The following is a 26,969-nucleotide window of genomic DNA, read 5'->3' as shown; positions in this document are numbered from 1 at the left end:
GTATTCTGATAAAACAAGTCCAGAGATGGGCAACAAATATGGTGAAAGGTCTGAGGGATAAAACATCAGGAGAGACTTCAGGAACTTAAAGTGTCACTAAACCCAGGACTCTGCATTCACTACATCTAGTCCTCCCACAGTACACAGAAAATGGAAATGCAATAGTTTTAGTAAATATAAACTGCAACATTTCTTGTCTTATCAGCAGTTAGAGCAGTCGTGTGACTTCCATCAGTGTCTGGTTAAAGCTTGTAGGAGGAGTTTTCATTCTGCTCTGACTGTACCATAAGGTTGCTGAACTCCTGACCCTCTGTCTGGACAGTGCTGATTGGCCCTATGCTGTTTACATGAACTCTCTCAAGAAAAAACAAAAACAAGCTCTATCAATACACACCAAACTGAGCATGTGCAGCCTGTCCCCTAGCCTCTGTTTTATCAGGAGATGGATTAGGGACTGTGGAAGTAGGGAAGGAACAGAGAAGACAGGATCAAACAGCCTTTTTACATAATGTAGAGGATTAACCCCTTAGGTTACGCAGTGAGTATAACAAGCATGCTTTACTGTATATACAGACTGATTTTACTGTTGTGGGTTTAGTAACACTTTAATATGTACAAAAAAGGGAAAGGTGGGGACATGATTGAAACCAGTGGCCGCTGGTGCTAAAAAAAAATTTGGGGGGGCGCAAACAAAAAAAAAAAAAAACATCAATTGCAGCCTCACTGTGCCCATCAATTGCCGCCACTGTGCCCATCAATTGCCGCCACTGTGCCCATCAAACGCAGCCACTGTGCCATAAAATTGTTGCCACTGTGCCATAAAATTGTCGCCACTGTACCATGCCATCAAACGCAGTCACTGTGCCATGCCATCAAACGCAGCCACTGTGCCCATCAATTGTCGCCACTGTGCCATGATATCAAACGCAGCCACTGTGCCATCAATTGTTGCCACTGTGCCCATCAATTGTCGCCACTGTACCATGCCATCAATTGTCGCCACTGTGCAATGCCATTGTCGCCATTGTGCCCATCAATTGTTGCCACTGTGCCATGGCAAATGCAGCCACTGTGCCATCAATTGTCACCACTGTGCCATGCCAAACGCAGCCACTGTGCCATGCCATTGTCGCCACTGTGCCATGCCATTGTCGCCACTGTGCCCATCAATTAATGCTACTTTGCCACTTCAAACGCAGCCACTGTGCTATCAATTGGCGCCATTGTGCCATGTCAAACGCCGCCACTGTGCCGTGCCATTGTCGCCACTGTGCCCATCAATTGTCGCCACTGTGCCATGCCATTGTCGCCACTGTGCCCATCAATCACTGTGCCCATCAATTGTCGCCACTGTGCCATGCCATTGTCGCCACTGTGCCCATCAATTGCTGCCAGTTTTCCCCAAAAATGCTGCCAGATTGTCCCCCCCCCCCCCACCTGGCACTTACCTTTCTCAGCCGGCCATCCTCGGATCCTCCTTCACGATCCCTCAAAGTAGTCCCGACCTCGATGTCACTTCAGGCAATTAGGTTACCGCTAACCAGAACTGGTGAACCTGATTGGCTGAGACGCCTGTCAGTGTTAACCAGGGAACGCACACCCCATGTTTACCCTGGGTAACTATTTGGAAGCCGATTACAGCCCTCAGGCTGTAACCGGAAAGCCTATCAGAGCAGCTGGCTCTGATAGACACTTCCAAAGCCAACTGCTGCCGTTATTCAGATGGCCGGCGCTCACCAGGGGGCCGGCCATCTGAATAGTGGGCAGCAGCGACAATACATAGATTCATGCAATGCATGAATCTGTGTATTGATTTTAAGTGGCGGTTCAGGAGCGAGAGGGGGCGGCGCTCCTCTCGGTTCAGGAGCGAGAGGGGGCGGCGCAGGAAAATGTACTTATAACCCCCAAACATTATATGATTTTTGAAGCAGAGGCCCTACAGAATAAAATGGTGAGTGTTGCAATTTGTTATGTCACCTGGAATTTGCATAGAGGTTTTTGGAAAAAATACACTTTAATAAATTTTAGTGCACACAAACTTTTTTACTCTAGCTCTGATGTTCGTAGTAATACCTGTGTGCTGCGATCGCTGCTTAGGTATGTGTGCAAGACCGAAGCACGTGTTTACCTTTGCATGCAAGCATAGGGATGCGGGGCTCTTTCATTTTTTTATTTTATTATTTTTTTTTTTTATTATTCTATCTCTTTTTTTTTTATTAACTTTATTGCTATGACAAGGAATGGACAACATCCCTTGTGATAACATGGGCAGAGAGGAGTACTTTGTACTGAGAGATCAGGGGGCTGTTAGCCCATTTACATTAGATGTAACAAATTAAAGCCTAACTCCAGCTAACTCTTTTTAGGCAGTTACAGAAACAGTTTTTTTTTTCATTTTGGGCTAAAGTTTTTAAAGTATATGGAAACCCTCACCTTGTAAAACAGCCCATTGAAAGTTAAAACACTTGTTTATGAATAAAAGGTAATTCTAAATACTTTTTCCCCCTTTTTTTATAAGTGATAACCTCTTTTCTCAGCTGCATAAGATCTGGGGGAAAAGAAACGCCAGCAGACGGGCCTTCCCATCGAATGACTGTACGGGGGAGATGGGGGAGGTATGTATCAGGACATGTCTGATAATTGGAGGAGAACAGGCTAGGTTCTCAGAACAGCTAGTGAACTGACAACAGTGTGCTTTTATGCCTAAAATACACCCCTCTTGACCTCTTATTTTTATTTATTTTTATTTTTATGTCACAATGTAGAGAATAAGATTTCCTATCATCTGTGCCCAGTCTTGCCACACAGAGTTAATCCAGCTCTGAGCAATCCTCTTTTATTGTTCAGTGAAATTTAACAGACTTCCAGATAAAAACCTGTCTAAATTAAAAGTCTGAAAGCCTCTCTCCTTGCTTTGAGTGACAGGTTATTTACATATTTAGCTTGGACATGTTTATCATATGTTATGTTATGTTTATCATAATATGAGGTGATCGCAGGACACCGGCGGCGATCGGGTCCGCAGGTCCCGCGGGTGTGGTCGCGGAGCTTCGGACCGGGTCGTGAGCGTGCGCCGGCGTGCGCGCGCGACCCACGGCTGGGCTCTTAAAGGTGAGGTACCTGTACAAGCCGTGCCATTCTGCCGACGTTAGGCGGTCCTTAAGTGGTTAAATGATCCTGCCTTGAATTTTGTTTGTCTTGAACTTTCAACTCTTTGCTCCTCCCATGAACTTCCTGATTTAAGCCGTGTCTCTGCACTTCCTGTTTGCCAGATTTTTGTGCTCTCTCCAGCCAATACCTTGCTTTTGTCTCTCCTGCTGTATCTTCACTACCATTCATTACCAACCTTTGACTTGTGTCTCGACTACACTTCTGCTTAATTCCAACCATTCGTTACTGATCTTTTTGGCTTGTTTCTTGACTACACTTCTGCTTAACCCCTACCTGCTATATCTGCTACTCGCCCTGGCTTGCTCACCTCCTAGTGGAATAATCCTGAGGACCATGACCTGGTACTAAAACGTAGGAAAATCCATCTCCACTATCAAGAGCCCTGGTGAATACTGGTTAGTACTTAGACCCTGCACCTCAGGTGAACACGTGTCATCAGCCAGGGTGTGCTGCTTGTATACCTGTCCTGCTTGTCAAAGGGGGCTGCACCACTGCTATATCTACTTGACTCCAGACCGTGACACTATTAGTATGGTGTTGGGATGTGAATCATTCACCTTTGTATGGACGCAAACATTTTTTTGCCATGATTTGTATTTGCAATTGATGATTGGTATGTGATTTGCTGACATTATGTGTACATTAACAGAGTGATGTAGCACCTTTCTTTTTTCAAACATTTACTGGTTACGTGTTACACTTAAAGGGGCAGCATCAGGTTATTTTAATTTTCACTTTTATTTTGTTAAAAGAGTGATTAGAGGTAGGCACCCTTTTTAATTTACAGCCACAATTTAATACATAAAAGAAGACAAATCTGCGCTAGGTGAGTATTTTTAAGTGAAAAAACACGCGTCCGCACCTTGCCAGTAGGGTATATAACGCACAGGTGAGAACTTGTGGGCAAACCCTTGATGATGTCACATTTGATGTAACGATTGTCGGGATGTTAAGCACACACATACTGCGTATGCATGATTTTGTTACAAATAGAGCTGTATCTTATCCTTGCAAGGGAAAATAAAAAGATGGGAATGGGGCATTTATTCAATAATGTGCCATTAAGTAATATACTTAAAGAAAAAATATGATGAGTATCCAAACATACAAATAAATAAATGTGAATAAAGTCCAACTAAAGCCCAATGATAGGAGTTAGTTCATATAAAGGCAAAAATCTCATAGAGATAACTTGATAGAAGAAAAAACAGATAAAACATCTATCCAAACATTGACTGTTAAATTTATGAATTGGCCACTCACCTCCAACAATGACCCAAGGGTCAAACAAGGCTCACCAGATAGTCAGATAAGGAATCCTGCTGATGGATCTGTAAAGGCATCCAGGTTCCAAGCGAAGACGAAGAACTACGACCAAAACTTGGCATCAAAACATCTTGGGTAATTCCACATATAGAGGAAAGAGCTTGCTCCAAGGAATGGCACTTATTGTATAAATGGCGCTCAAAGGAAACAAAGAACAGCCATAGTGCAATATTGCCAAATGAAAAGTAAATTTATTTAGTAAAAAAACTGCTTACATCAAGTAAGGATAAAAACCGCAGTAAAAAACAATGGGCGTGACACACAGGCCTTCTCACCGTACTTCTGTTAAAACACCACCAGAACTGACGTCACAAGGCTCCACCCGACGCGTGGTGTCACTGATCATGTGACTTCCTCAGGGATCAGATAAGGAATCAGCAGGATTCCTTATCTGACTATCTGATGAGCCTTGTTTGACCCTTGGGTCATTGTTGGAGGTGAGCGGCCAATTCATAAATTTAACAGTTGATGTTTTATCTGTTTTTTCTTCTATCAAGTTATCTCTATGATATTTTTGCCTTTATATGAACTAACACCTACCATTGGGCATTAGTTGGATTTTATTCACATTTATTTATTTGTATGTTTGGATTCTCATCATATTTTTTCTTTGAGTATATTACTTTATGGCACATTATTGAATAAGTGCACCATTCCCATCTTTTTCTTTTACATTTATTACGCAGTGTCTTTTGAGTACACTACTAAGTGGTTGCAGCTAATTCACGGTCACTATACATGTACTATATATATATTTTTTTCTGAGTTTATTTTTACAATATTCACTGGAGGTTGATGGTTTATATTTACTTAAAAATTAGAGCATAGTAGCGCGCAAGTTTTTCCCTTATAACACGTTTTCCTTGCAAGGAACGCTGCTTATTTTATATGCAACACTTTTTATATATTGGGATCTGATCCCAACCTCATTTTTTAAATACATGAAGTAGAAGGACTCTCTGCACTATTGGAGTTTTTCTTTTTCTTTTTTGACATACCATCATTATACGCTGTTCTCAGCACTGGACTTCTATCTGATGTCTAGGCATTGCTTTGGAAAGGTACATGCCAGTAAATTTGGGATTCTACTAAGCTTTGTTTGACCCCCCTGAGTAAAGCTGGTTGCAGGCTTTTCGGTAAGCCTTTAATCCTACTGAAGTGACGGGCAACACAGGTGTTGAGCACTGTTTCTACATATCTGCACTGGAAGTCACTTTATTGGATATCAACGTTTAGGAACTTTTTGATTTCTTTTGAATCTAATGCCGCGTACACACGTTCATTTTTCGGGTTGTAAAAAATTAAGTTTTTTTTAAAATGTCATTTAAAATGATCGTGTGTGGGCTTCAGAGCATTTTTCGGGTTCTGAAAAAAAAAAATTCGAACATGCTCTATTTTTTAACAACGTTTTAAACAATGTCGTTTTTCGGGTTGTAAAAAATGATCGTGTGTGGGCTTTAACGACGTGAAAAACCCACACATGCTCAGAAGCAAGTTATGAGACGGGAGCGCTCGTTCTGGTAAAACTACTGTTCGTAATGGAGTAAGCACATTTATCACGCTGTAACAGACAGAAAAGCGCGAATCGTATTTTACTAACACAAAATCAGCTAAAGCAGCCCCAAGGGTGGTATCATCCGCATGGAACTTCCCCTTTATAGTGCCATCGTACGTGTTGTACGTCACACGCTTTGCTAGAGCATTTTTTTTTTCACAATCGTGTGTGGGCAACGTCGTTTTAATGATGAAGTTGGAAAAAACTTGATGATGAAGTTGGAAAAAATGATTGTGTGTACGCGGCATAAGTATTTAAATCTGCATTTGTTGTGTGTTTTTTTTATACGAGTTTGGTTTCTTAACATAGTCACATGATCAATCCTTTTGAGTACTATTCCAGTACTGTTTACTACTGTATTACACAGCACAGTTGTATTTTATTTTTGCACTGTATATTTTGTATTGTTTGTATATTATACAATTTTACGCATAGATTTATTCCATGCACAACCTAGCGCTGCACTCTTGTTTCTACATACAATTTAATACTTACTTGACTGAAAATAAGTAAAAAAACAATAAAACAATGTGGTGAATTTGTTTTTTTTAAACATACCCAATGTAGAAAGAAAATATACAAACCACTATTCCATTTTAAACCCTTCTGGATGATCCTGGGCTTATGCATGGCACCCATCCCTTGTTTGCATTCCAAAAAGATGCAAGACTCAAAAGCTGAATAAAGATTTTAGTCCTGTAAGGTTTATTCCAAGAACAGACTACTAGCTGCATTGGACAGAGTTACTTATCCATAAAAAAGAAAAACTTCAGTTACTTCTGGCTTATTATTTCAGTTAATAACGCACATACAGTACTCTTCAGTATATTGATTTTCAATAGCATGTTTACTTGTTCTGTAAAAGTATAATTGTGTATATTTCCTTCCCATCGTAGTCCACTGCTGAATATGTTGTCAAAAATGAATAGTGATAATAACCATAATTTATGATAACTCTTGTTTTTTAAGTCAGTATCTCAAGTGCCATACTGCAGAGCAGTGCTTTGCAGACACGATGACACACTGTTTAGTAATCAGCAGCGGCTACTTTTCTAAATGACTTGGAGGGAAAAACGCAAGAACTGTGTTTAAGTGGCATTTCTAGAAAATACATAATATTTTACAAATTGTTCCTTTAATGTGTAAGTAATGTAAGAGTTTTAGGAAGACACTTCATAAAAGAGACATGCCTGAATAAGAATTTCTTATTTGTCATTTGTAATAATACTAGTATAATGTGATGGTAATGATACAGGTCACCTGTGATATGAAAGTCTTGTGTTGAAAGGGGACTATTATCTGGAATACAAGCTTAATGTTTTATAGATCTTTTATTGCATGATAAAAAAGAACACTTTCAAGGGTCATGTTATTTTTTTTTAATATAAAAGGGAGCTGTGCAAAAGAAAAAATATATATTTAAGTAAGTGAACCAAATACACAAAAATATTGGCAATCTGTGCAACACTAAACATGTGAAAACAAAATTATTTAGTGAACTGAGTAAGGCTTTGTACACACGGTCGGTCACAACCGATGGAAACGGACTGAAGGTCCGTTTCATCGGTCCAAACCGATGGTGTGTGGGCCCCATCGGTCCGTTATCCTTCGGTCGAAAAATTTAGAACTTGTTTTAAAATTCAACCGATGGATGCCTAACCGATCGGTCAAAACCGACGGTTAGTATGCAAAAGCATTGGTTAAAAGCCCACGCATGCTCAGAATCAAGTCGACGCATGCTTGGAAGCATTGAACTTCATTTTTCTCTGCATGTCGTTGTGTTTTACGTCACCTCGTTGAACTCGATAATTTTTTTAACTGATGGTGTGTCGGCACATCAGTCCATCAGTCATCTTCATCGGTTAACCGATTAAAACGCTGCTTCGGACCGTTCTCATCGGATGGACTGATCGTGTGTACAGGGCTTTAAATATGAACAGTCCTCAGGAAATCACAAGAAAATTATCCAAATGTCCCAAAAGTAGAAGAAAACACCACTGAATGTTGCGGGTCGATAAACAATGAACTCTTGATAGAAACACCGCCAGCAACGTGCACCGCCACAACATAAAATGCGTGCTTACCAGAGGCAAGCTGAAAACAAGCCTGTATAATAATACACGGTCAGGATCTGTATCCAGCCGTAGCTTGCAGAAGGTGGACAGGAGGTGTATCAGGTAGGTTTAATGAGACAGGCTTGCCAACCATCGATTAATGCCCCAAAAAAGAAAAACTCTCCATAGTATAGTACTGGCTAGCAAGAAGATTTGGATTAAAGGTTACACTTACGAGGATGAAGATAAAACAACCAGTATAGCCAGCTGGCTTGCAGACACCCGTCCGCTCACATGAAGCTCTGCAATGACGTCAGCACGCCAACCTATTTTTTTAGTTGAAGTACAACTAAAGGTTTCTGTATGACAATCTCAACAAGAGCCAAATCCAGTTGCTCCTCCCCTAACTGAGTCAAGTCCTCCTTTATTTCTGTTTCACATGCTCAAGCCATAGCACCCAACTGTCTCTGATCTGGAGGGACTGTCCCTGATTTGGAGCAAAGTCCCTCTGTCTCTCTCTCCTCCTCATGTGTTCCACATTTTGGTCTGAGCTATATAGTTGTATTTAAAATGCACTATTTATTTTTCATATAGTGTTTTACAGTGCTAAACCTTTCATCCAATTTTTAAATTTCTGCATAGTAAATTTCAAAAGCTTATTTAAAGGAATAGTAGTGTTAAAAATAACAAAAAAAGCACTTGTGGGTTTAACTATTATTTTTTTGGAGTTTAAGTGTGCTTTAAGGGGGTGTGGCAGAGTGTGTGTCTTATGTCTACATACTTTTGATAATGGGTGTCCCTTGTTTCCATCTCAAAAAAGTTGGGAGGTATGTCAACCTACACATTGCAGCTCATTGTGGGAGGGGTTTCAACAAAAAAGGTGGGACTGTTTATCAAGAAAGCAGTGGGCAGGACTAGGTGTAGCCAGGTGCTAGTTGGCAGGCCATAGGCTTGTGAAAGATTACTTAGGGCCAGGGCCGGTGCTAGCGCAAGGCAACATGGGCACTTGCCTTACGGCTCCAGGGAACAGGGCGGAAAATTGTCAGTGTCACTGTGTCAGTGTCTCTCTCGTCTCTGTGAGTCCCAGGATTACACACAGCAGGCATCTCCCGCTGTGTGTATTGGAGCTTAGTGTGTTAACTTTGGCCGCGCTGTGAGAAAAGTCCCGCCCTCCTCCTAGATCAGCTTGTGTGATAGGCAGAACAATGCCTCTATCACACAAGCTGATCTAGGAGGAGGGCGGGACTTTTCTCACAGAGGGAGGAAGGGGAGCGCTGCAGCCACACTGGCAGTGTGTGTAATAAGTTCTCTCTCATGTCACGCTGCCCCCGCGGCCCGTCCTCTTTTCTCCTCCATCCCTATTTGCTTGTGACATCATGTGGGATGGACGAGAAGAGAGGAGAGGCCACCGGGGCAGCGTGACATGAGAGAGTACTTATCACAGATGCTTCCTGCATACTGGCTGCCAGGTAAATGCTGTGCCCCAATATGCCCCAATATGCCCCAATGTGCTCCAATATGCCCCGATGTGCTCCAATATGCCCCAATGTGTGCCAATATGCCCTGATGTGTGCCAAGTCCCCCGTGCCCTGATGTGCCATGTGTTCTGATGTCCCGTGCCCTGATGTCCTGTGCCCCAGTCTGCTGTGTCTCAATGTCGTGTGCCCTGATGTGCTGTGCCCTGATGTACTGTGCCCTTATGTGCTTTGCCCTGTGCGTGTGCGCTGGGGGGGGGGGGCAGCAAAATGCACCTCTGCCTGAGTTGGCAAAAATCCTTGGACCGGCCCTGCTTAGGGCTATATATGACAAAGTACCAGAAAAAATCCTAAGATGGTTCTGATCCTAGCGCTCTATGGTGTAAAACAAATGAAGCAGTATAGCAGCTATTATAAAATAAAATAAATTAAGTCAAATATGTCTCATTGATAATAATAAAACATTAACAGCGCTAGAAGAATCAAAATTCATCAAAAATGAATAGTTCTTAATCTGCAGTTATATATGATAGACAAATTAAATGCCAGACACCATTCGTGTGAACCTTGTCAAGTTCTCATCTCAAAGTCCAAGTATGAAACCAACAATTTCAAGATGTCATATGTTAGCTTTAAATCTTCACTTTTCTGGTGTTGGTACTATAAACTGACTTTATCCTGCTCTGGTATATGCAAAGGTATTCTGTCACTCGCGTGCCTCTCAGATATTCTACTCACCAGACCACAGCAAAAAATCCAGCATTGAAAGATCCTCTCATCCAGAGATCATCGGCAGCTTTCCCCCAGGTGTGTGTTGATTCCAGTCAATGGGTGCATGCATGCGTCAAAGCGGACATGGAAGTAAACAGAGAAGCTCCATATAGTGTAAAAACCCTTTTATTAAAAATAATCACTCCCCCGCATTCCACTTATGCTCACTCAGCTCACTCAGATAGAAGTTCCTCTGAACGATCTAGCAGCTGGGTGAGTCCCGGGTAGATGTTTCCTCTTGTGAGAACGATACGCCGCGTAGCCACGAACTGACGCGTTTCGTGATTGGTTCACGTCTTCAGAGGGCGTGTCTACACGAGGCGACTGATCGTTTAAATTGGGTAATAAGTTTGGATGGCTCCGCCCACTCCTTCTGCATCAGCTGATTGCCAAAACGAGCTGCTTCTGCATATGTCATCTGGCTCCGGACTTCTCTGCTCATCAGCAAGAGACTGCCCTTCACTGCTGACACTTATAATACAACACGCCTGTCTCTGCAGAGTTTGCGGCTTGATCATATAAGACATGGGAATGGGCATTCCTGCTCCACCTATATGTTTATTCAGTCCCTGCTGGCCACAACTGCAATTGCATCAGCTCCATTCTGTCCTTTCATTTTACTGATGGCACTCTAATAAGGACTGGATGTGCATGCCCTTGCATTGTGTGCACTATCAGAATTAAACCTGGATCTAGTGCCTACATGAACTTGATGTATGCCATACATTAAAATAAACTGCATTACATTACATCAATGTTACAAATACATGAGACCTTGTACTAGATCAGGGTGCCCAACCTTTTAAAGAGTGAGGGCCACATAAGCGACTTGGTAACTGGTCGCAGGCCACAATAAGTGGAGCAGACGGAAAACAGAATCTGTGTCCACTCTGTATATGCAGAGCTGACATGGACACAGCCAACTCTACTCTGTGGGCCCTCCCATCTGATCAAACCAAATGGAAGGGGACACATCCCATTCTGTTTTTTTTTTAATGGATTGGATTGGAGGTAGGTGGGTGCAAATGGAGACAAGTCTGTTTACATCTGCCACTCCATAGAGATGAATGGAGGGTCTGTGTGGGTTGAGCCAATCATGTGAAATGGGCCTAAGGCTGCTTTCACACGGGTCGGCAACCTGAGATCTGGGCTTGCGAACCTGCTATCCCAAAGCAGGAGGTAGCGGGCCACATCAGAGGGCTCCATGGGCCACTGGTTGGGCACCCCTGTACTAGATATAGAGACCTAATATAACATAAAATCATAATATATGCATATTCTAAAAGACAAATCATACAAAATAAATAAATACATTGAAACGCAATACTCTTCTCTGGACTCAGACTTTGACATACAAATAATTTTCATAAAATTCTAATAAAACAATAACATAACATGTGTATTTATATACTTCTTGCGGTAACTCCATAAGTAGGGTCACCACTAGACACATATTGTCATCCCTGTTCTGACAATCAGTTGGAGCAATCCCAAACACTTCTGACCTGCTTGTTAGTAATTGCTTATGAAGCAGTTCAGGTCTAGGTTTATATTCAACCCATTGGGGCTGAGAGTGTTAGTGAGAAATAGCCATTGGGTTTCCTGTTTAGAGATTTCTCGGATCATATTTGCTCCTCTCCAGTTAGGGTTTATCTTATCTACCCCCCAAAATTTCAACCCAATCGGGTTTCTTCTGTGTTCTTCTCTGAAGTGTAATGAAACACTATGTTCCTTATACCCGATGGTGATATTATAAATATGTTCTGATACCCTTTTAGATAAAGTTCTTTTGGTACGGCCGATGTACATTAACCCGCAGGGGAATTCCAGGGTGTACAACACGTGATGCACTCCCTGATTTCGAACTCCCTGCCGTTAGCTGTAGATGTAAAGCTAGTTAGGCCTCTAAATGAGTTGACACTTCTCGGCATGCTTTGCAGCGTCTGCATGCTGTGAAGCCTGGTTTTTCCCAAAACATTTGGATTTTTTAGGTGGGTCCAAAACTTTTTTGAATACCTGGTCCCCAAATGTTGATGTTTTCCTATAAATAAAAGGGGGGACTGGATGTAGCACTGGCTTAAGTACTTTATCCATTGCAAGAATGCCCCAATGTTTGCTAAAAATAGTCTCTATCTCTCAATATTGCTCATGGTATCCAGATATGAACCCCCACTCTTGTTGCTGGTTAGAGGGGCGTTCATGAGGCTCCAACATTAATTCTTGTGATGTGGTACCCACTTGTTCTATTAGATGATCTAATTCCAATGCTTTGAAACCCTTCTCAACCAAACTCTCCTTAACCACTTGCCGACCGGCCACCGCCGTTATACGTCGACAAGTTGGCTCGGCTGGGCGAGAGCACGTAATATGACGTCCTCTCTCCCAGCCGCCACTAGGGGGCACACGATCGCTCGGTACAGAGCGGGGACCGGGAGCTGTGTGTGTAAACACACAGCTCCCGGTCCTGTCAGCAGGGGAAATGCTGATCTTCGGTTCATACAATGTATGAACCGAGGATCAGTGTTTCCCCTAGTGAGGCCACCCCCCCACAGTAAGAACACACCCAGGCATACTTAACCCCTTCCCCGCCCCCTAGTGTTAACCCCTTCACTGCCAGTGGCATTTTTATAGTAATCCAATGCATTTTTATAGCACTGATCGCTATAAAAATGCCAATGGTCCCAAAAATGTGTCAAAAGTGTCCGAAGTGTCCGCCATAATGTCGCAGTACCGAAAAAAAATCGCTGATCGCCGCCATTACTAGTAAAAAAAATATAATAAAAATGACATAAAAATACCCCCTATTTTGTAAACGCTATAACTTTTGCGCAAACCAATCAATAAACGCTTATTGTGCTTTTTTTTTACGAAAAATATGTAGAAGAAAACGTATCGGCCTAAACTGACGAAAAAAAATGTTTTTTTATATATTTTTGGGGGATATTTATTATAGCAAAATGTAAAAAATATTCATTTTTTTCAAAATTGTCGCTCTATTTTTGTTTATAGCGCAAAAACTAAAAACCGCAGAGGTGATCAAATACCACCAAAAGAAAGCTCTATTTGTGGGAAAAAAAGGACGCCAATTTTGTTTGGGAGCCACGTCGCACGACCGCGCAATTGTCAGTTAAAGCGACGCAGTCCCGAATCGCAAAAAGTACTCTGGTCTTTGGGCAGCAATATGGTCCGGGGGGTAAGTGGTTAATAAGGGTGGCTTGAATTAGATGATCATCATTCTGAGTGCAGTTGCGCCTAATGCGCATAAACTGGCCCCTAGGAATGTTGCGGAGCCATCGTGGATGGTGACCACTTTGTATGGGGATGTAACTATTACGATCTGTGGCCTTGAAAAATGCCTTAGTGTAATAGATTTAATTTCCCTTAATTACCATAAGATCCAAATAATGTATCTGTTGTTGATCCCAGATAAATTCCAATCTTATATTATTTTTGTTGGTATTCAACCAATCCGAGAAGGCCTTCAGAGATTCCTCAGAACCCTGCCAAATCATAAACAGATCATCTATATAACGTTGGTAGAACACTAGTTCTTTCCTACTATTGTTATAGATCCACTCGTCCTCCCATTCGCTCATAAATTGGCAAGGCTGGGTGCAAACTTCGCACCCATCGCCACTCCTGTCATTTGGCTATAAAACTGTCCCGCATACCAAAAATAGTTATGCGTTAGACAGTACTCCAATGCCATTTTTAAGATTTTTTTTTTAATAAAAGGTAGATCGTCCCTTTTACTCAAGGCCCAATTGAGGGCTAGGAGTGCGTCATCATGCTGTATATTAGTGTACAGCGATGAGACGTCTGCTGTCACTAAGAGCATTTCAGTATTTGACAGAATGATAACTTCCTTCAGTTTTTGTAAGAAACTGGTAGTGTCTTTTAAAAAAGCCTTTGTGGATATGACACTACTTTGCATAAAGTGGTCCAAATATTGCCCGATTCTCGATGTGACTGAATCTATACCATTGACAATCCGTCTGGTTGGCAGTAACGTTGGATATTTATGGATTTTTAGTACCGTATAGATCGTTGCTGTCCTGTTAAAACTTGGGCATAAATACAATTTTTCTTTTTGGATATTACTCTCATGTAAAATCCATAGTCCACCAGATTATGTAAGTTTGTCCGGTATTGTTTGATGGGGTCATCCCTCAAATGTTGGTATGTACTCTCATCATTCAGCATCTCCTGGAGTTGGGAGCAGGGCCGATCCGCCCTATAGGCTCACTATGCAAGCCGCTTAGGGCCCTGCAAAGCTGCAGAGGGCCCCCCAAATTACTAGAGGCCCCCCTGGTTAGAAGTAATTTTTTGCCCCCTCACCCAGCTTCTCAACTCGCTGGCTACATGGGAGAAGGGGTAAGAAGTCGGCACCCCCCTGCTTCTCACTTTAATGTCATATGTCATTTTCGGTAGCCCCCCCCCCTGCTTCTCAACTTTAATGTGACATGTCATTTTGCTTAGGGCCCCAGAGAGGTCAGCATCGGCACTGGTTGGGTGTGGTAATATGTTTTGTCCATAACCACCACCCCCTTTTGTCTGCTATTCGGACGATATTCTCTTTTCTTTTTTCCAGGGTTTTAATTCCCTCTTTAATATGCTGTGGGTTAAGACATTTCTTAACTGGTATTGCATCCAAATCTTTCAGTACCAACTGTTTGAATACCTCTAATTGGTGGTTGGAAGGTTGAGGAGGATTAAACAATGATTTATTTTTAAGGCCACTGTCTATACCTACCACTTCTGAGTATTTGTTGCTCTTTACATTAAATTTATTAGACAGGAAGTATTTTTTGATATTAATCTTCCTTATATACTTGTGTATGTCTATATACACATTAAATTTGTTTAGTGCTTTAGTTGAAGTACACTTGAGTCCTGCATTTAAAATGTTTGTTTCTTTTTGCGTCAATGTTGCTGATGACAGATTGTAGATGCCGCTTAATCGGCCTGTCTTGGTCTTTTTTTGTTTGACTTGTTTCCCTGTTTGGCATCCTCTACGTGTGGGCTGTTCAGTATCTCATAGGCTGCTCTTCTGCCTCTCCTCCTTTCGTCTAGAGACTTCTGGAAGTTTAGTGGTTGAGAAAGCAGAACAGGCAGCCTGAATATTTATGGGGCTCCAAATAGGAAGGGGGTATGTTCCCTGAAACACTTCAGCTTGCCAACTCAGTGGTGCATCAGATCAGGCCACATTACACCCTCACTGGATTGTGATTTGGTGTTATACAGTGTCTATATATTTCCTACTTTATAAGTATTGACTTGGCTGTTTGTTTTTTATAACAATAATGCACCAGGAGACCCCCCTGTCTGCTTTTTTTACAGTTATCTATTAGATTCCCCATTAGAAAGTCCTGCAGTTGCTGTCCACTAGTTGCTAAATCACCTCAAATAGCAATCAAAAAATATAATAATACATCGCTAGCAGTTGGTGATAATATTCTGTGATAAAAACAATAGCCACAAACAGTCTTATGCCCCGTACACACAATTTCTGACAAGAAAAGTCCGATGTGAGCTTTTGGTTGGAAATTCCGACCGTGTGTATACTCCATCGGACTTTTCCTGACGGAATTTCCGCCATCTGATCGTCTGTAGCAATTCCGACGTGCAAAATTCCGACGCATGCTCAGAAAAAATTTGACACACGCTTGGAAGCATTGAACTTCTTTTTTTCGGCTCGTCATAGTGTTGTACGTCACCGCGTTCCTGACGGTCGAAAGTTCAGTGTGTATGCAAGACAAGCTTGAGCGGAATTCCGGCGGAAAAACCATCCAAGGTTTTTCCAACGGAAAATCCGATTGTGTGTACGCGGCATTATAAAGTGCTCAAGTGCGCCAAAAGAATTTGAAAGGTGCTTGGATGCTTCATGTAAACATGCTGTGCCGTGTGCCACACTCCCCTCTTGTATCCCCACTCACCAGAAAAAATGGACACTCAGCTGTGTGGGTCAAACACGCTTAAATCTGGTGTTGGTGGGATAGGACTCTGGAACTCCTCAATAGGATCTCCAAATAAAGGTCTTGGAGGTAACGAGGATCTCCACCAGGCTCGATAAAACAAATAAAGGCTCATAGTGAAGTACTGTATAAAATGAGGTTTATTGTGCAATCATCAATACCACTTATAAAAGTTTTGTAAGTGGCATATATGTTTGTGCAATAAACCCCGTTTTTTACAAGACCTTTATTTGGAGATCTTATGGAGGAGTTCCATTTTTTCTGGTAAGTGGGGATACAGGAGGGGAGTGTGGCACACGGCACAGCATGTTTTACACCAAACACCTTTCGATTTTTTTTAAAGCACCTGAGCACAACTATCCGGCTAGACAATATTACACTATGGTTGGCTTTCTCTTTCTGGTTTACTGCTGAGTCTGTTGCGGAATTTAATGGTCCTGTATTGAAGGGTGGTATCAGTGTTTGGATATACTTATGCAGCCATCCATCCAGAGTTTATTTCCACGATCTTCCGTGCAAGCAAAGGCCTTGGCTGGGCTATAGCCACAGGCCTGGTTTTGCTTGCCATCTGGTAAGCAAGTTTTTCTAATGGCTCACTGTGGTGTCAATACTAGAAGAATCCGTTTTATTATTTCATAACTTCTGCCATTAGAAGCATAATGTTTATTTTTACAATCAAATACATTAGAATATTTGGACTATACTAGCACGGCTTCTCCTATCTACTTAAAGCGGGAGTGACACCGTATGTCACTCTCGGGTATTTTCGGAAGTCGTGACGTGCTTTAGCCGACCGTCAATCAACTCCTCTTCGCTTAGGAACGCCTATACCCGGAAGCGATCCCCATTTATGAAATGTCTTCTGATGGATCGGAAAATAATTCATGTGACTCCTTTGGTTCTGGCCTGGTGCTCCTGCCCTACCCCTACCACCCCTGCGGTAGGGCCTGCCTCTTCCTCTGTCTATAATTTTTTAAATGACCCTGTGACAAAAGTCTCTAGAGAAGTGCAGTATTTGTGGAAGAAGGTATATAACACCCGCTTCAATCTGTCGTTTTGGGGGGCCTCTGGTTTATCGCACCAGTTATAAAACTTTTTTTTCAGTAACTTTTGTCTCTGTGTGTAGCATAGGTAACTGTTAAATGTGGGGGAAGGGAGAGATAGATAGAGAACACAGAGGGGACATTTTTCTCTAACACGTGTCATGCGATGTCAAAACTCTCTTCCCTTCAGGCGTAGTTCCCATTATACAGACTCAGGTTTCCTTCATTATACGATGTTTATTCTTCCAAAGATATGACAGCAAGACAGTTAATGCTTACATTGTTACAGCTGGTAAAACATCATGGCAGGGTGGCAATTCAGAAAGTTACAGAAGGAGGAAATAAATGGTACATCTTCTCTGCTGGATAGAGTCCCTTCCAGCAGATTGGGTTGTTCCAACCTCCATCTTCTCTGTAGGGTCGTGACCCTAAGGCTTCCTAGCTCACTATGCACACCACATGGATACTTATACAGGTTTAACAGCCAAGCTAAGCACAATTCATATATAGATTAGCTCCATGGAAGGTTGGGGATGAACGTTAACACCCACTTATGTATTTTTAAGTAACATCTCCACCCACTTTCTTGACGTATCTCCTAAAATACATGAAGCCTACGACAGATCTAGTGTCGTCCTGTAACTGACCTTGTCCTCAAAAGGTACCATGTTTAAACCAATGATTCAGAAACATTTATCACATAAAATTGTTAAATTTAAAATCTAACAATTCCCCCTTAATGTACTTTAATTAACAAACAAAATAAGTGAATTCATCTTAAATAATAAAGGTTTCTGGTCCACTTTTTTTCCAATACAAACAATACAATTTAACATTTCAGATATTGTACATAAACTTTTTCCCAAATTCTGAGATATTCCTGTGAAATATTTAACCATTTCATTCCTTTAAGAAACTATAAATTATTATATTATTAATTAATTTTAATTTATTCTCCATCTAAATTATGTAATATTAAATTTTTCTTCCTTTACCTTCATAAATTTTACTTCTTATAACTTCAACCATATCATATAACTATTTTATCATAAAGAAGAAATAAATATATTTGATGTATCAAATTATATTACTCTATAATATTAAATTCTTAATTTATAAATACAATTTTTTTCATTTCTTTTGAAATTTCAATAACCAAATTTCTTCAATATAAGTTTTTATACATTATCCTTGACACTGAACAATTATAAACATAACACGTAATCTACTTGTTTGTGGATACATAAAAACATAACTTTCCCATTATTTGATTGTCATATTTTTTATATATTCTATCTTAATTTCTATTTATTTTTCTATCTTTTTATCTATCTATTTAATTTATTTATCTATCCATGACCAGCAAGCAACTCTTTATTTATTTTATTTTTTTCAATGTTCCATATTATTTAATTCAACAAGAATTGTGTTTAGACACTTTTAAAATCCTTTTCTTCCACACAAGCTTGTATGTATTTTAACTATATTAATACTTCAAATGTATACTTTGTTATACATTCTTCTAATAACAAACTAACCATCCAATTTTCCAAGTTATGTGTTCTATAAAAATGAATAAAAATTTATTTTTCTATGTGAAGTAATAATTTTATGTGTATCAATATGTATTCTTATAAAAGATTTAGAAACCAAAATATAACAACTATTTTTCCATATTTAAAAAAATTCAAAACAAATTCCTATATTAGAATTACATTCCAACTCCCCCTTACATAATGATCGACCGATCAATATGTCACTTTTAGTTCATCCAAAAATGATGATCCTTGATAACATAATCAAAAAATTATTTTGAAAAAAATAGAAGTAACAACAAAATAGAAGTTTAGTTGTGCTTGTTTCATGGTCATGGAAGAATCCAAAAAAATAAAAAATCTTCACAATTAAAACTCCAAATGATATTTCAGTTGGCATACTATTGACATCCCCGGTACCTTCAAATCTATAATTCCTGACCATAACTTTTGCTACTGGAATAAATTATGAAACATAATCATAAAAAAGTAGAAATCTTATTCTAAACATAATTTCTATTCAAATGTAGCAAAGGCCTAGCCATATTTTGTGAACAAACCTCTGAAATTCCTATGCTTGTACTTTGTCCTATGCAACAGATTGCAAATAACTATGTATGCTAATTATAAAAAGACATAGAAGAACAGACATTCTTCATCCTGTCATTAATTCAAAAAAATTTAACCAACCCTTACTTTAGATAAGGTTTGAAACTAAAAATATAACAGGTAAATAAGTCACCTAGGGCCAGATCCACAACGAGCGGCCGTAACTTAACTTTTCCTATTTAAGTTACACCGCCGCAAAATCTCTACCTAAGTGCCCGATCCACAAAGCACTTACCTAGAAATTTTCAGCGGTGTAACTTAAATCCGTCCGGCGCAAGGCGGGCCCAATCTAATGGGGCGAGTCCCATTTAAATTAGGCGTGCTCCCGCGTCCGGTAAAAAAAGTTGCGTCGGGGAAAAAAAGAGATGCGGCAGGAAAAAAAAAATGTAAAAAAAAATTTGACCGTGTCGCGGGAAAGAAGGGTTTACTTTTACAAGGTGTACTAACTTTACACTTTGTAAAAGGTACCCTATCTTTGCGTTTGCAAACTAACAATTTACGGAGACTTCACAAAGGGAAACCGCTTTGTGGATCTCCGTAAGTGCTAATTTGCATACCCGAAGCGGAATTTCGACGAGAAATGCCCCCAGCAGCGGCCGCGGTACTGCATCCTAAGATCCGACAGTGTAAAACTATTACACCTGCCGGATCTTAGGAATATCTATGCGTAACTGATTCTGTGAATCAGTCGCATAGATAGAAACAGGGATACGACGGCGTATCAGTAGATACGCCGGCGTATCCCTTTTGTGGATCTGGCCCCTAGTATTTACCTTTTCTTGAATCATCTTACCCTATTTAGACTTAAAATACTATTGTAGCGTTCTATAATATCTGGGTACTAAAGATGATAAAAAAAACATAAACTTCATCAAATACTAAAATTGCATACATGTCCTTCATCACCTGTCCTATAAAAATGAAAAAATCATTATCTGATTCCATGGTTTGAAATCAACCCCAATGTAATGTGACAAAGTTCATAACTTAGCTTTCATTAAAAATATATTAATTTTCCTAGAATTACCTCAATTAATTTTATCAAAAAAATTAACTAAAAAGGAAAAAACATACTTGTATACACCTTCAGCAGGTGAAAAAAATCGAATATACGCAATCTACATAGATTGCAAATTTCTCAATACGTTATAGTATCAGATCACTCTTTGCCTTTTGAATTGCTCTATAAACATAATAAAACAATATTCAGAAGTTTGATGACAAAATGCTCTAATAATGAGTAGTTCAAAATTTCTTTCATTAGCTCAAACAAAAAATCAATTAATCAATTTGTCAGTCAATCTGTCAGCTACCTGGATATGCAAAAATAAATATTTTCACTTAAAAAAAATTCTATCCATTATTATTGAAATCAATTATTTTTCATTATCAGTCTGTGCTGAGACAAAATTTTCATCGTCCCTCACTTTATTCTGTGACTAATAAAATTTTGTAAAAGTAATAATTTTACCATATTATTGTATTTTTCTTTTACTATACTTTACTTATAACCATATCAATTTTGCAAAAGAACATTTAGGTTGGGCTTTCCTAAATATTTTATTTCTAAAAGAAACTTAATCATTTTTAAGTACTTTTTCTGAACCAATCATACAGTATGATTAATTGAACCACATGCCCTGTCACTCTGACTGCTAAACAAACAAGTCTTAAGATCATTTTTCAGTGTAGACAGATACTCAGAAAGTTTCATCTGTGCCAATATAAATATACATAAATATATATACCAATAAATATCCACTGAAAAATTGATAAAGTAACTTTTGCATGATTTACTTGCATAACTGTGACTTTATCAACTGCATAATTTTAGCTTCAACTGACCTTACTTTTTAACATCTAGTTGTCACTAGCTTAGTCAAAGCTTATTTTGACATTCTAGGTCACCTCATGTTTCAAAATAACACCTTTAGTTCTTCAAAACAAATGGTGCAAAACCCTTGTGTTTTTTCAAAACAATTACTTTAGTTAGTAATACCTTTTTAATTATTTTTTCCCCATCCATGAACCTTTATTTCAGCAAGACAGCAAGACATTTAGGGCCAGATTCACGTAGACTAGCGGCGACGTAACGTATCGTAGATACGTTACACCGTCGCAAGTTTTCATCGCAAGTGCCTGATTCACAAAGCACTTGCAATGAAAACCTACGCTGGCAGCCTCCGGCGTAAGCCCGCGTAATTCAAATGGGTGTGTGCCATTTAAATTAGGCGCGACCTACTGCGCATGCTCCGTTTTTAAAATTCCCGCCGGGCTTTGCGCAAAGTGACGTCATTTTTTCGAACGGCGACGACGTGCGACGTGCGTAGCGTACTTTCGTATTCCCGGACATTTTACGCAAAACAAAACTAAAAAAAAAAAATTTGACGCGGGAACGACGGCCATACTTTAAACAGCACATACGTGTGCTGTCTAAAGTTAGGGCAGGTCAAACGACGCCTAAAATTGCGACGGGAAACTATACTAGCGACGACGTACCGAACGCAAAAATCCGTTGTGGATCGCCGCAACTGCTAATTTGCATACCCGACGCTGGTTCATGACGCGAACTCCCCCCAGCGGCGGCCGCGGTACTGCATCCTAAGATCCGACAGTGTAAAACAATTACACCTGTCGGATCTTAGGGCTATCTATGCGTAACTGATTCTATGAATCAGTCGCATAGATACTCTGAGAGATACGACGGAGTATCTGAGATACTCCGTCGTATCTCCGCTGTGAATCTGGCCCATAATGCTTACATTGTTACAGCTGGTAAAACATCATGGCAGGGTGGCAATTCAGAAAGTTACAGAAGGAGGAAATAGATGGTACATCTTCTCTGCTGGATAGAGTCCCTTCCAGCAGATTGGGTTGTTCCAACCTCCATCTTCTCTGTAGGGTCGTTCCTAGCTCACTATGCACACCACATGGATACTTATACAGGTTTAACAGCCAAGCTAAGCACAATTCATATATAGATTAGCTCCATGGAAGGTTGGTGATGAACGTTAACACCCACTTATGTATTTTTAAGTAACATCTCCACCCACTTTCTTGACGTATCTGCTAAAATACATGAAGCCTACAACAGATGTAGTGTCATCCTGTAACTGACCTTGTCCTCAAAAGCTACCATGTTTAAACCAATGATTCAGAAACATTTATAACATAAAATTGTTAAATTTAAAATCTAACAGTAACGCAGTGAAAGAGGCAACATTTCTGCAGTAATGGTTTATCGCACCAGTTATAAAACTTTTTTTCAGTAAATTTTGTCACTGTGTGTAGCAGAGGTAACGCAGAGAAAGAGGCAAAAATTCTGCAGTACCCAAATACACTATTATGAAAGTACATTTTTATATAAAACCCTGCTTCAATCTGTCGTTATGGGGGCCAATGGTTTATCGCACCAGTTATAAAACTTTTTTCCAGTAACGTTTGTCACTGTGTGTAGCAGAGGTAACGCAGCAAAACAGAAAAGAAAATTCTACAGTACCCAAATGCACCACCATTCACAATGCTGCACAATACAAATCCACTATAATATCATTTCTATATTAGAAAGTATATTATAAGTGTAGTACACCCCTATATCATGCACACCAAACAATAGTACACCTATACCAGTCCTTAAAAGGACTTTTGTGGACCTTTTAGCTAGCGATTTGTTTCAATACAGCCTGTCCCTGCTCCACACAGCAACCTCTCCCTACACTGACAAAAAGAATAATGTAAAATGGCCACCAGATCAGGTCTATTTATAAGGTAGGGGGTATGTCCATGTGCTGAAATGTCTCAATTGGCTGTCCTGTACCATCTGATGTATGTGTCATGGGTCAAAATTCTTCTCAATGTAAAATTGCGGACGGGCGCGAATATCGCCAGATGTCCGCCTGCTCGGCGAACCGCGAACGAGCAAAGTTCGCCGCAAAACGACCAGCGGGCCATCTCTACTAGTGTATCTGTCATCCCTATATACTGCAATTGAACAAGTAGGAAGAGATCTCAGTGGGCCTAAGTAAAGGTTCCCATGTTTTCAGCAGTGGGGGCAGAAAAAATGGAAGACAATGGGGTTTTGAATGGTGGAATGATGAAATCCAAGTGAGGGAAACAAAACGGTAGCATCACGTACCCGAAGAAGAAAGAGTAGCTGAGGACGCTCCTCTTGCACCTCCTCATTGAACACTCCTGAAGGTGGTGACAGATAGTGTGAGGGCATGAAGTAGCACAAGTGCCAGAGCTTGCAGATTGTACTGAATCCATGCTTAAGCCTGGTGAATAGAATTGAAAGCTTTAGACCGGCAAGTAGGAATCAATAACAGGAACAGATTGGTACAAGAACAGAAGACAGGAGCAGAGTCTGATAAGTAAGCCAAGGTCAGCAACGGCCGGGCAGTGTGAAAATCAAGAAACAAGACTAAGCCCAGTAAACAAGTCGAGGTCAGTAACAGCCAGTCAATGTGTATCGGAATCAGGAGGCAAAGGCAGGGTCCAGTAGGCAACCTGAGGTCAGTAATAGCCAGGCAGATGACAAGTAAGGCAGAAAGCAGTAATGAAGTCCAAAGGGGAAGCTTCCCACAGTAGTACGTCCAACATTTCTCTTGTGCCTGAAGGTATGGGCCGCGCAGCACGCACGCTCATAGGTTCTGTGGCGTGCTATGAGCTGACATTGTATAAAAAATGTTTATGACCCAGGATTCTCATCCAGGCAGGTTGAGGGGCTCCAGGGGGCTTGTGTCATTCAGAGTAAAGTGCCTTTTCAGTTTCCTCATCAATCGGTAAAACTCGGTTTGAGAACTGGTGCCTAGAGATTTTGTAGAGATCTAGGAGGGATGTAATCTCCAATCCTGGGTCCATGTTTTGTAAATAACTTGCACATTGATTTGGCAGGGATGTGCTGGGCTTTTAAAGGAGACCCGAGTATGGTTCTGGGCTTTACCCCGGCAGCCAGAGGAGGTATCTATCCAGGAGTCAAGAGGGATCAACCTAAGGGAAACAGGTAGGTGTCAGAGCAGCAAGGAGCTGCAAGCTGTGTGCAAAAAGTGTGTGAGAAGATCGTCTGGAAGACACAGTCAAAAGGCCTGAAGTAAGACCAGAGCAGCGGCACATGTGTAAGCCAAAAGGCAGAATTTTGAACAACCCCTACTAGGGAAAGCCATTTATATTGATTTCTGGAAGCTTGTTGAACTTTGTTTTAATAAAATTGTCCAAGAAAAGCCCTTAAAAGAAACAAAAAAAGGGGCTGTGTCCTTACATGCTCTATTATTTAAAGTGAGCTCTCACAATCCATACTGAATTTTTTCTGCTGTGAACAATCCAACCTTCTTTACAGGTGAGTGATAGGTAAGATTCAGAGGACACCCAGAGCTTTTGACATGTGTTGTGTCTCCTGTCTATAATATATGTCAGCAAGGCAGCTTGATAGTATAGATTTGGGTTGGGGAACCCCATGCAGCTCAAATCTTTCGGTATAGTAAGTATGGCATATATCAACAAAAAATATATCACAGCGTCTGCAGGATGAATATATAAATCAAGTGACAAAACCTAATTGATGTAACTTTACAATGATGTTTTCAACATGATAAAAAAATAATTTGTCAAAATATACAAAGATAATAAATAATTAAAGTTATAAGTGCTCCAAAGTGCTCAAAATAAAGTGCAAATGTGCCCCAAAGAAGATGACTGGTGCTGCGTGCCACATTCCCCTTTGTGACCCCATGCACCAGAAATCATAGACCACCAGCTTCACAGTCTGGGGTCAAACAGGCAGTGATCAGTCAGATCTAATATAAGCCAGATGATTGGGTGCAGTCAAATCTTCAAAATGTATTCTGGGGCTTGCAGAATAGGTGACCAGGCTCAACGATGGGGAGAGAAGAAAAAAGGACTGATAGTGAAGTACTGTAAAACTGTATAAAATCGCACTTCTCAGGCGTCACTTACACATAAGTAGTGAAAAATTGTCTTAATGTTGTTTGCATATAAAAATAAAAAAAGAATCTGATTTAAAAAAAAAAAAGAAAACGGACATCAGTACAGCCAGGAGACACCACTGGTCGGCGAGTGTTCCACAGAGGGTGAAAATGGCATCAATGGTTGGACGAAACTGGAAATGTACATCTAACATATCAGTATGGCTCATCTATTAGCACAGATATATTTGAGTAAAGGTGACCATAAGTGTCTGAAAAGGGTATTAGGGAGAATAATGGGTACTGTTTGTAACAGGTAGATGATAAAAGAGAGGATGTCTACTTTAAATAAGACCATTCTGCCTGGCCAGGAGTGGTGGAGGATAGTTCAATGTTGGAGCTGTGTGATTGTGGTTTGTGGAAGAGAAAAGTAATTCAATTGATTACATTCTGAAAAAATTGCAGAAATCTGTGTTCCAAGATATTTAATGGCCTGACATTGTCAAGAGAAGGGGACTTTCCGTTGCATATATTGAGCCTGAAGGGAATATTGGGGGCTTTGATTCAAGTTGTCCTAGAATTTGATTGAAATTCACAAAATGTATGTAATTGGAACAGAAATCTGATCCTGGGATTGGTGACATATAGTAAGTGATCATAAAGACCACATTTTTAGTGATGGGTTTGGATAAATATGCCCTCGATAGAGGGGTTAAGTCAAGTACCTGGTGGAGATCGAGCTGGAGAGGGTGCTTCTCTTGCACCTCTTGCACCTCCTGTCCAAAACCCCTGGTAGTGATGACAGGGAGTGAAGGACACAGAGTGGCACAAGGGCTCATGCAATGGATGGTGCCGGCTGGGCCTTGGCAGGAACCAGGTTCTGAGAACTGGAGCTCTGTATCGCTGGGTCAGCAGATGGAGGCGTAGCCGGGACGTAAGCCAGGAGATCATCAACAGCCGGACAGAGCAAGTACCGAGACGAGAGGCAGAGGCAGAGACAGGACACAGGACGGGTTCGGTACACAGATGGGCAGCAAGGTACAGGAACTTTAGGCAGAAGCAGAGTCAAACACAAGCTAGGATCAGGTAGGCAGGCGGAGGTCAAGGAGAAGGAGAAGGTGAAGTTGGGTCAAAGATACAGGAAGCTGGAACAGATCAGGTAACAGGCACTACCTGAAAGACCACTCAGCAATGTTCATGTGTCATGGCTCAGTTTAAATAAGCTCATTAGGCGCCCATATGTGCATGTGCGTGCGCACATGCACCAATACAAGTCCCTCTTTGTACACACTGGTGTGCCCATGCTTGTGCGCAGATGTGCGTCTGTTAGCCGGACTTTTCTTACACACACTGGTGTGCCCGTACTTGTGCGCAGATGCGTGCCTGCTAGCCGGACTTCTCTTACAGCTAGCTTCTGAAAGATGTTTCATAGCCCATATATATAGGTATGGCAACAATGGACACCCCTATCTGATACCATTTCTAATGTAGATGGGTTTGATATGGCACCATTTACTTTAACTCGTGTATTGAT

This window comes from Rana temporaria, chromosome 1, assembly GCF_905171775.1.
Source record: "Rana temporaria chromosome 1, aRanTem1.1, whole genome shotgun sequence".
In the NCBI taxonomy this organism is placed as follows: domain Eukaryota; kingdom Metazoa; phylum Chordata; class Amphibia; order Anura; family Ranidae; genus Rana; species Rana temporaria.
The sequence above is the reverse complement of the archived record's forward strand: the minus strand, read 5'-3'. Positions refer to the sequence as shown.